Genomic DNA, 9,888 nt, shown 5'->3' with positions numbered 1-9,888 from the left:
GAGAAGGCTGTGAGTCAGCACAGCGTTGGTCTCATCAGCCAGACCCGTTGGCTGCTCTGATCTGCCTGATGTGCCACACCTGCCTGGTGCAGGCAGCAGGGCTGGGAGCATATCCTTGGCTCCCTCTGAGGCATTTGACTGGGCATCACCTGACATTTTGAGTAAGAAAAACCTGCATGAGGTGGGATTAATGGGGTGAGGGTGAGATGGGTGAGAGCTCAGGCTGCAGTTGTTGAGGGAAGAGCATCAATGGGGAAGGTTGTTTAAAGCACCTTCCCCGGGGATGGATTATTTTGGTCCACAGCTACTCAATGCCTTTATTAATGACTTAGCTGATGATCCATGTCCTTCTCTGGGCTCGATTGCAGATGAGGTAAAGATTTGTGATGTTGCAAATAATGTAGTTATTGTTATGGCAGGAGGCAAAGTGCCTGCTTGGATGGCCATAGGCCAGCAGATCTCACTGTCGCAGCTAAAAGCATCCAGTGCATCTGGAATTAAGATTCCAGGGGCTTGGGAGCTCAGTGGTTTGCCAGAGATGGACCTCCCTGTCCTGCTGGGCAGTGTTTTACCTGCTCTGCAGCTCTGCTCCTATCAAACAATGTCATTTTGGTGTCTAAGTCTTTCCACACGAGGAGGAATGTAACTACACCCAGGTCTGAAAGCAAACCTGCTTCTAGCAAAGCTAATGCCAGTCTAAACCAGTGCAAGCAAGGAGAGAGAATCCAGCTCCCTGAGACTGCTTTTGGGACCAGCAATTCAAACTTGCAGCCCCTGCAAGATGCAACACATCTTGGATTTTTTTTTTTTTTTAGGGATGTTGATGTGAACAGAGGTAGCAGAAATCAGTCTGGTGGCCCTTGCAGACAGTGTTTTAGCAGCCATCCAGCCAGTGGCAAAACTGGTGTTTCTTATTTCTTGATTCATGTATAGAATTAAAAAGAAAAAAAAAAAAGAATCTTCTGGTTAAATGCAGCAATAAAGTGCAGTGAATTAAAATCAATACAGGCTCCTCATCTCTGGGCTTCAGCTCCAGGGCTGATTTTTAGAGTTTTAGGCAGAAACTGCTCAGATAAACAAGTACCATTTTTTGGTTGAGATACTTTTCAAATAGCCAAGGGAACAAGGGCAGGAAAGAGGGGCTGAAAGCCCAGATGAAGCTCCAGCTGCTCAGGGGGTAGTCCCTCCCCATCCTGCCACCACACTGGGGTGGAGGCACCTTTGGGCTGATTCTCTCCTGTTTCTCCCCTCTCTGGGGACTCCTGTGCCCAGTCAGGGGGTTCATAATGCAAAAGTGACACATGAAAATCCAGTTTTCACTGAGGATCCCTTTCAAGAGGCACAAGTGCACAGAGCCCCTCCAAGCTCCTTTTCCCCTTTCCTCCTCTCAGACAGAGGCTCGTGGCATTCACCTTGTTAAAAAGCCATTAAGCTGTAAAACAATCTCTCTCTTAATAACTGTATTAATTTTAAATGCCAGGGATACAGTCATAAAACTTCCTGGTAGGTTGTTAGAACCACGGAGCCCTTTTATCTGCTGTGCCAGCAGGTTGGAGACTCTTCCCCCAGCCCCTTCCTCCAGTGGCACTGGTGAGAACTGGAACAGCCGTATTTTACAGCAAGTGCTGTGCTTGAAAAGGTCAATGGCTGACGTTATTCATGGAAGGGGGAAGGAGGAGGAGGGACAGAGATCTCCCATTCTCCTGCTGGGCAAAGTTCCCTCCGTTCTGGGGAGGGAGAATCCCCGTTCCTGGAAGGGGATGGGGGATGTTCTACCTGGGACAAGGTGGTTTCAAAGTCAGCCCAGCAGAGCAAACTTTGCTTTCAAATCTGGGTGTAGTTACATCCCCTGTTGTGTGGAAAGACTTAGGCACCAAAATGACATTGTTTGATAGGGGCAGAGCTGCAGAGCAGGTGGATTTCCAGCAGGTGTTTGGGTTTGCAAGGATCTCCAGGCTGAGGGGGAGCTCCTGCTCTTGGCAGTCCCAGGGCTCCTCTCCTGTTATTTGGTGCTTCCTAAAGCCCCACCTGAATCAGTCTTGCTGCTCTTTAAGATCCCTGAGCTCTGGGACCCTCCCTTCCTCCCTTTCCAGAGCAAACTGAGAAGAAAGGATTTGTCTGGGGATGTTGGATGCAGAAAGAACCACTGCCTAGTGAGGGCTGCTCTGGAAGAGGCAAAAAAAAAAGTGCACTTAGGTGGAAATGACTTGTCTTCTTTGCCAATTTAGCTCATTACTATTTCTGGAAAACCTGCTCAATTTTTCATGGCAGAGTATATAAAACCAAGCTCCTTTTAATGAGGAAAATGCTGAGAAATGGATTTTGCCAGGGTGTCAAAGCAGCTATGAGCAAATCCAGCTGTTATGGGACTCTCAACAAATGCTGTTTGTTTAATAGTTCAAATTTCCTAACCTTGGTTTCCCCTCCCCAAGTTATTCTTGAGCCAAAACAGTGGGGGATCCAAAGATCAGTTGAACTTTCTGCAGATTTTTAAAAGCAAAAAGGACATTAGGGTCAGATGCTCCTGCCTGCTGTGTAACTAGGCAGGAAAAATATTGATAATCCTCATCTAGCTTGTAATTTATCCTGATTAAGAGTTCTGGGTTTGTTTTTATTCATTTTTTTTGTGTATGTTTAAGATGGAGTTGGGCAGTTTTGACTGAAGACACTGAGGGGCAAAATCCACATCCTCTGTTGGAAAAAAAAAAACCCATAAAGCATGTCCTGCTTCCAACCTGAATTTCTTTAGTTTCACCTTTAAGCCACCAGTTTTTGTTCTGCCTTTGCTCGATTAGAGAGACCTTTACTGTCTCAGAGCTGGGTTGGAAAGACCAACAAAGCCATTCATTCTGTCAACAGGCAAATAAAACCTGGCTTTGGTGTGAAGTTCAGCATCCCTGAGGCTGATCCTTATTGCTCTGCAGGTGACTGTGGTCTGCACTTTCCTCCCTCCTGGTGTTTAGAAACTCAGGGGCTCTCAGAATCCTTTTGGGGGCATGTAGGGGTGCCAATATTTACACAGAAAATGAAAGTGTTCCGTGTCTTCTCCCCCTTAGAAACACCCAAGGGAAGTGATGCTCGAGCTTTGGGATTCCTGGGGTTTGTCAGCTGCCCAACCTCAAGGAGTGCAGTTAATTGGAGGGCTTTAAAGCACACTGGAGTGTCATAGATACTACCATTTTCTGATCTGGTACATCCCACAGCTCTGAATTGCTCACTCAAGTGCCTTTTGCTGACACCTTCCACATTTCACCTTCTGTATTCACTTGCAAAGTGCCAATTTGCTGCCTGCTGAAAGACCAAAAGAAAAGGACATCGGGTTGTTGAGATTCCTTGAAAATTCCAAGCTGTCTCTGTTTAGGTCAGGCTGCTTCATTACCAGGAGCACTTTGGTGGATGAGGAGCGAGATGTGATGTGAAGTCTCAGATGCTGCTGCTGCTCAGGAGAATTCAGATCCTTTCCGTGGAGTGTCTCTTCCCGTGGCACAGTGACATTCAAATGACAACCAGCAGTGACAACATCACTGCTGTACTGTGGGACATCAGAGCAGGGAGGCAGGCAGGGGAAAAAAAAGCCAAACAGGGAGAAGCAGTGTTCAATCACAAATATTGAATGTTTTGTAGTCAGCAGTGCTGTCTCAGAGCTCCAGACCCAGTTGATTGCTCCCGGTGCAGGAGGCAGAGTGAAGAATTAAAGGGCAGCATGTGAAGGCAGAGGAGTTTGTGCTGGTTTGCTGCTTGTCTTTTTTTTGTGTGAATGCTGTCCATGTTACTGCCATTGAGAGCCTGCCACCTCCTGAGCCAGGCCTGCTCCCACTGGGCTCCATCCCAGCCTTTCTCCCAGCTCAGGCCAGCAGGGATGTTCCCATGAATGGTGTCTCGTGAGGAAGAATTAAAAAAAAACCCCACCCCACTCGACTGAGAGAGATACAATATTTTTCAATCCGAGGGTTATTTAGACTTCATGTGTCTTTGGCAAGACACAGAAATCCTCAGTATGAGGTTGAATGGCTCAAGGGCTGAGAGAAGAAGAGGTAAATAATTCTGCTGTTTGATACAGAGATGGCTTTGTCCCTGTTTGTCACATGTGATGGATGTCACCCACTGGTCCCCTATTGTTATTCTGTTGTCGCTTGTCACAGTCACACCTTCCTTTGAATCCTGCTCTTGTCTCTTTTCCCTCTTCCCTTCCCTCCTGACACGGGGCTTGTGAGTAATTTATGTACGACAATATGAAACTAATTCTGTTATTATGTCAGAGGGAAATTGAATCTGGGGTTTCAGAGCTGCTGTCGGGGAGAGATCTTCAAATGAATCTGGAGTGCAGGAAAACTCCGTGTTCGATTGGCTCGCTTGTCACACTGCCTGCCAGATTAAGTCATTATGAAGGGCAGAGAGGAGGAGAGATGAGGGGGGAAATAAACCCACAGGAGCTGCACTGAGAAATGAAAGGGAAAGGAGGAGAGGACAGGAGAAGGAAGAGCAAAAATGAAAGGAACAAACGAGGCAAACGCAGTAAACGAGGGTGTTGGCAGAGTGTTCCACTGAACGTGTTCAGCGTGTGCTTGAGACACAGTGAAGCAAAAACGGAGCTCAGCCTAAGGTTTAGACTGTTCCTAAGTGCCCAGCCAGTGCAGGGAACTGTGCTGTCCATGTGTGATGGCTATGGAGAGTGGGATAGCCCTGCAGAGCCCTCCTGGGATCCAGGGGATGCTCCCTCTCCCTGCACTGCCAGCCCACAGATGGGCTCAGTCTCCCCACAGAGGCTCCTGTCCCTTCGTGTTGGCAACAGGGAACTCAGTCCTGGCCACTGAGCTGCCTGGCTGAGGGGACAGCATGTGTCCCAGGGGACAGCATGTGTCCCATGTGTCATCTGCAGCTTTTGCTGCTTGTGTTTGTCATCATTTGCTTCGTGTGTCACCAGAGAACGTGAGCAAGCCTTCATTTGGGGTCTGGGGTGGTCCCATCCCAGCTGGGTTCTGCTGTGTCAGTGCAAAGGGGAGCTGGAACACAGGGAGAAGGACAGAGCAGATTTAGATGATCTTTGTGTTTTAGCAGGTCAGTTGTGCTGCGTCCAAACCACAGGGTAAAGAGGAAAAGCTCATTGGTGGTGTCATGTTCTCAGTGCTCCATGAGCTGCACTTGCTCCTGGATGTTCCTGAGCTGCAGCTGCAACCAAAACCTCACTTTGTGTTGGAGAATGCTGGAATTAACCCAGTCCTGCTCCCTCCCTGGCACAATTGGCACAGAAGTGTGTGGGTGCTGAACTCCCCTGAGTTTGTTCAGGGCACTGTTGGCACAAGTTTGCCCCCAGCTATTGTTGGGGGTTCTGCTAATCCTGTGTGTACAAGGACTGGCAGCTCCACCACCCTCTCACACCTCCCCTCTTCAGCAGCATCTATCACTTGAGTTCCTGATGCTGCTTTACTATTAATTGGCTTGTGTAATCTCTGAGATTGTTATTTATTAATAGATTGTTCTGAGCATAGCAAAGTTCATTATTTAAAGCAGGAGACCGAGAGAGATCCAGGGGAACAGATGGATGCATGGAAGTATCAGAAGAAGGACTAGTTAAAATTCTAGGCATGTGCTGAGCCTTGACAAAGGATGGAAAACAGAATCAATCATCATTATCTGGGAGAAAAGCCATCAGTCTGTGTTTAAAATAAGCACTTTGTGTATTAAGCCCACGATGCCAGACTTGTGAGAGTTTTGCCTGGTAGCTGCAGACCCTGGGGTTAAATGGCTGACTGGGGAGCACAGAACAGCAGAGCAGAAGGGAACGAGGTGTATAAGCTTGAAAAATACCAGGAGAGCTGGTTTTGATGTCCCCCAGTTCTGAGTGGGTGCAGACAATGGTGTTATTTATGGCTGTGGTGGTTAAAGTCCCCCCTGCAATGGCAGTGCCTTTCAGGTGCTACCCAAGGACTGCCCTGTGCATCTGCTGTGGAAAACAGGCTTGGAAAAGACTCCTAATATTCATCCTAATACAAGAACTTCCCCTTAGAATGGTTTGATTTCCCAGCAGAGTGCTCAGCTCACCTCACAAGGTGGGCTCTCATTGCCTGGGAGAGCTGGGCAGGTGCCACCACCAAAGAATGGAAGTGCCAAATAGGAAGAAGGGCAAATTTGGGACCTACAAGGGATTTTTGAGTCAGCCAAGCCTTAATGATGGGTCAAAGAAGTCATAGCAAGGCCAAGTCACTGTCACTCTGAATTTGACAAAGATGAGATGAGAATTTAGGAGTTTTAAATCTCAGACCATTCTCCAAACCCCAGTTCCCGTCGTGTTTGGGTGGGTTTTTTGTTTGTTTTTTTTTTTTGCTTAGCTTAAGTTATTCTGGTAGTTGCAAACACAAAAGCTTCCTTCCACAACAAATAAAATGTTATTAAACATAATATCTCTGTTGGACCCCTGCTTGTGAAAGCAAAGGTCAGTTCCATTGTGAACTGTCGCTAAAATGACTCTAATTGCATCCAATTTGCCAGATAGGAATTTATCTCCCATTAGCAGGCCCTGCAATAGCTGTAATAGCCAAGCCAGGGATGCTGCTGCTCTGAGCTACCTCCCACTAATTGGTTAATTGGGGAGCTCTTTGGTAAGAGGTGAACAGAGCTTTTATTTTTATTTTTTTCCCCCTCTAAACATATAACTTTTATATCCTGGCTGTTCCTCCAAACAAGGTTATTTCTGGCCGTGTCCTGGATGTGCTTTTACCTTGAACCCATCACAGCTCCCTGGGCTGTTCCAACCCAAGGCACACTCAGCATCTGCTTTCTGTCCCTCTCAGCTCCAAGCTGGGTGTTTGGAGCCTTTTCTTTGCCCATCCCATGTTGACATGGCAGTTGCTGCTGGTTGTTTAACCCTCACACAAGCAGGACTCAACTTTTATAGCTGGCCAAACACCTTTTTCTGACAACCCTTCCCCAGCTTCCTCCTAAACTCTGAGATTTCCTGGTGTGTAACCTGGCAGGCAGCAGCATTTCTCCCTCCCCCAGCGAGCTCCTCTCCCTTGGAGCCATTTAGAGGCTTTTAAACTCTCCCTGCCTCCTAATGTGGCTCTTGCTTGTGCTGAGAAGGCAACTGGAGATCATCTAATAATGTACAATTTCACTTCTCTTTTTTTTCTCCCTCTCATTGAGCATGGACAGATTGCTCTTAACCTGCTCATCCCCTTCATACCTGGCTTCCTTTTTTTTTTTTTTTCTAATACCTGAAAATGTCAGAAAAGGGAGGAAATGAATAATGCTTTGTGTTCTTAACATCTGCATCTTTTACAAGAAAGGGGGCAGGGGGAGAAGAAGCTTTGGGGGGATTTCTGCAAAGATCCTTCCAGAGCTGCTGGAAGAATTCAGATGATGGATTTGGGGCTGTCAGGTCCATCAATGCTTTCATGAGACGTTTTGCAGAGCCCAGCAGAGGAAAATGATGGCTGGACATGTGGGAGATGAATCCTGAAACGATTCATTGATGTTTTCTTTCTTTAGTCCTTGTTTGGGGCTAAACTTCCCCTGGTTTCCCTGAGTTTTGTCTGGTGGTGACTTCAGGGCTTGTTCTTGCTTGGGATGGGGCAACAGAGAAATAACTACTGGGTATGGAGAGGGTATTGATACCACCCCATTCTGCCCCTGATGCTCTCATGGCACAGGTTGCCCAGAGAAGCTGTGGCTGCCCCATCCCTGGAAGTGTCCAAGGCCAGGCTGGAAGGGGCTTGGAGCAACCTGGGCTGGTGGAAGGTGTCCCTGCCCATGGCAGGGGTGGAATGAGATGGTATTTAAGGTCCCTTCCAGCCCAAACCATTCTGTGATTCTAAAAGAACCTTCCTCTTTCCATAGATTGAGAATCCAGCCATGAAGAAGAGTTCTGGGAGCTTTTCTTTGGCAAAGGGCTTTGAAATGGTTCTGGGGAACACTTAAAAAGCTCCCAAAAGATGAGCACCAACCTGTCCTCCCTAGTGAGTCTGATCCCAACAACTGAGAAATGAGTTGGCAATCACAAAAACATGGCTCTTCAGCCCCAAACTTGCAGTAGCTTCACCACACTTCCAGATTATATTGGTGCCTGAGCCACGAGTGTCCCTGTGCCCACCCAGCCCTGTGCCCAGCCAGGCCATCAGAGGCCAGAAATAGTCCTTGCTGGCCAGGGTAATACATGAGCAAACAGATTAAGGAGGTGGACATGGGGATTAGCACTTGTTTCACCAGCTGTCCTTCTTTGTGTACCCCCCCTTGGACATCCCTGCTCCTTGGCAAGGGGCTGGATCCAGGCTGAGCAGGGGAGAGGGACAGGGGGTGGTGGAACATCCTTCCCAACCCGATGCTGAGAGCATGGCTGAGTCCAAAAGAAAGCCCAGGGCTCTGTTTTAGTAGTTTTTCAAAGTTAATTTCTGTGGAAGTGGAATAAAGTGTTAGTGGGGTGAGTCCTCCCTGTCTCAGGATGAGTTTGTCTCACCTCAGTGGGACTGGGAGCACAGCTTCCTCCAGGCTGCTCTTGCCCTTTCTGAGAGCCATCCTAGCACGGAGAAAATAACTGTAAATGCTGCCAATCCATCACAAAGGGAGTGGATCAAGCCCAGTTCTCCCTGTCCTTGGCTGTCACAAACCATTTGGAACCCTGGCCCTCAGAGACAGGACAGTGGCTTCCATTTAGGCTCCTCTCTGGGGGGACCTGAGCGGAGCTGGGAGGGGGGTGATGGATGGCAAGTTTAGCAAACGAAGTCTGAGGGATCAATAGAAGAATATACAACCCATGTATCATGCAAGTTCCCCTTGTCTGTGCAGCACTAAATCAAAAATGATGAATGGCAGGCTCCTCAACCTTGGCACCTCCGGCCTCCCCCAGTGGAGCAGCATCCAGTGACTGATACGGATTATTCTGCTTTTCTTGCCTGTTTCCTTCGCTTCCCTAATAATTTTGGCATTGAAACATGAGGCTCTGTTTTTAATATCCTCTCCCTTCTCCAGTGCTACCTCTCTCCCCATGTAATTTCCATCTGGCAGGCACGATGCCCGTGTCACATCCCCCCTGCTGTATCCAGGCAATCCGTGGCAGGCCGGGCTCCTCTGGAGCTTGGCTTGTTTATTCCCTGATTTCTGAAGGACTCACCTCTCCTGGAGGTTGTGTTCCAGCCCCTTGAACACTCAGGTGCTTCGGGAGCTCTGAATTCCTCTTTTCCAGGAGTTTTGAGGAGCTCTGAATTCTTTCTGTGAGCTGATGCTGCCTGTGTGACCCAGGGAGTGTCTCTGGGGAGGGATCTGGAGAAGGTGCTGAGGTGCCACCAGCGTGGCAGAACCACCCTAAAACCAGCAAATTTGGAGTTTCTTAGGAGTTCATGTCCTTGGACTGGAGCAGGAATTCACAGGCAAGGCACAGGGACTGACTGCCCCTTTCTGCCATCCCTTCGTGCCCCATTTACCCCAGCAAAAGCTTTATTTTGCTGCTTTACATATTTATCAAAAACGTCCTCAGGAGCAGCCAAAGTGACACTGAGCTAAGCAGTGAAACTTTCCCAGATTGGAGCTCTCTGGCTGCTCCTCTGGGAATGTTCACACCCCTCCTGTTCCAGCTCAGCTGGCCCAGCTGCAGATGACAAAGTGGCCTCTTTAGTTCTCGTGGTGTAAATCAGCTCCAAGTCGTGCCCAGTCAGACTCACACCACTGTGACAGGCACGAAACAACAAATTCAGAACATCAGCCAGCCAAAAAAGCTTGGGAAGTTCTTCCCAAAGGTGGCCTAGATGCATCTTGGTTGATATCTGAAGCAAGGCAGGGGCAAAGCAGAGGGGCTTAAACTGCTTAGGAAACATCAAATTGTGTGTCATGGAAAGCCAATCCCCAAAAAAAACACATGGGAATTTCCTGTTGCGTGTTTGAAATTACATCATGCCC

The 9,888-nt window shown here is 48.1% G+C and overlaps 1 long non-coding RNA gene across 2 annotated transcripts; it reads right to left on the bottom strand.

Moving 5' to 3' along the window:
• Positions 1–2,963: 2,963 nt before the first annotated feature.
• LOC127482300 (uncharacterized) lies at positions 2,964–8,552 on the bottom strand. 2 transcript variants are annotated; one of them, XR_007908494.1, is made up of 3 exons: positions 8,453–8,552; positions 3,380–3,532; positions 2,964–3,291 (listed from the first exon to the last, which is right to left on the bottom strand). It is a non-coding gene; the product is annotated as an uncharacterized LOC127482300 (long non-coding RNA). The 2 variants fall into 2 exon arrangements; XR_007908495.1 differs by having other exon boundaries at positions 2,964–3,288.
• Between the last annotated feature and the right edge of the window lie 1,336 nt (positions 8,553–9,888).

This window comes from Manacus candei, unplaced genomic scaffold (assembly GCF_025592945.1).
Source record: "Manacus candei isolate 608988 ecotype Guabito, Panama unplaced genomic scaffold, ASM2559294v1 h1tg000086l, whole genome shotgun sequence".
NCBI classification, from domain to species: domain Eukaryota; kingdom Metazoa; phylum Chordata; class Aves; order Passeriformes; family Pipridae; genus Manacus; species Manacus candei.
Note: the sequence above shows the minus strand (reverse complement) of the source record. Positions and strands in the feature narration are given on the sequence as shown.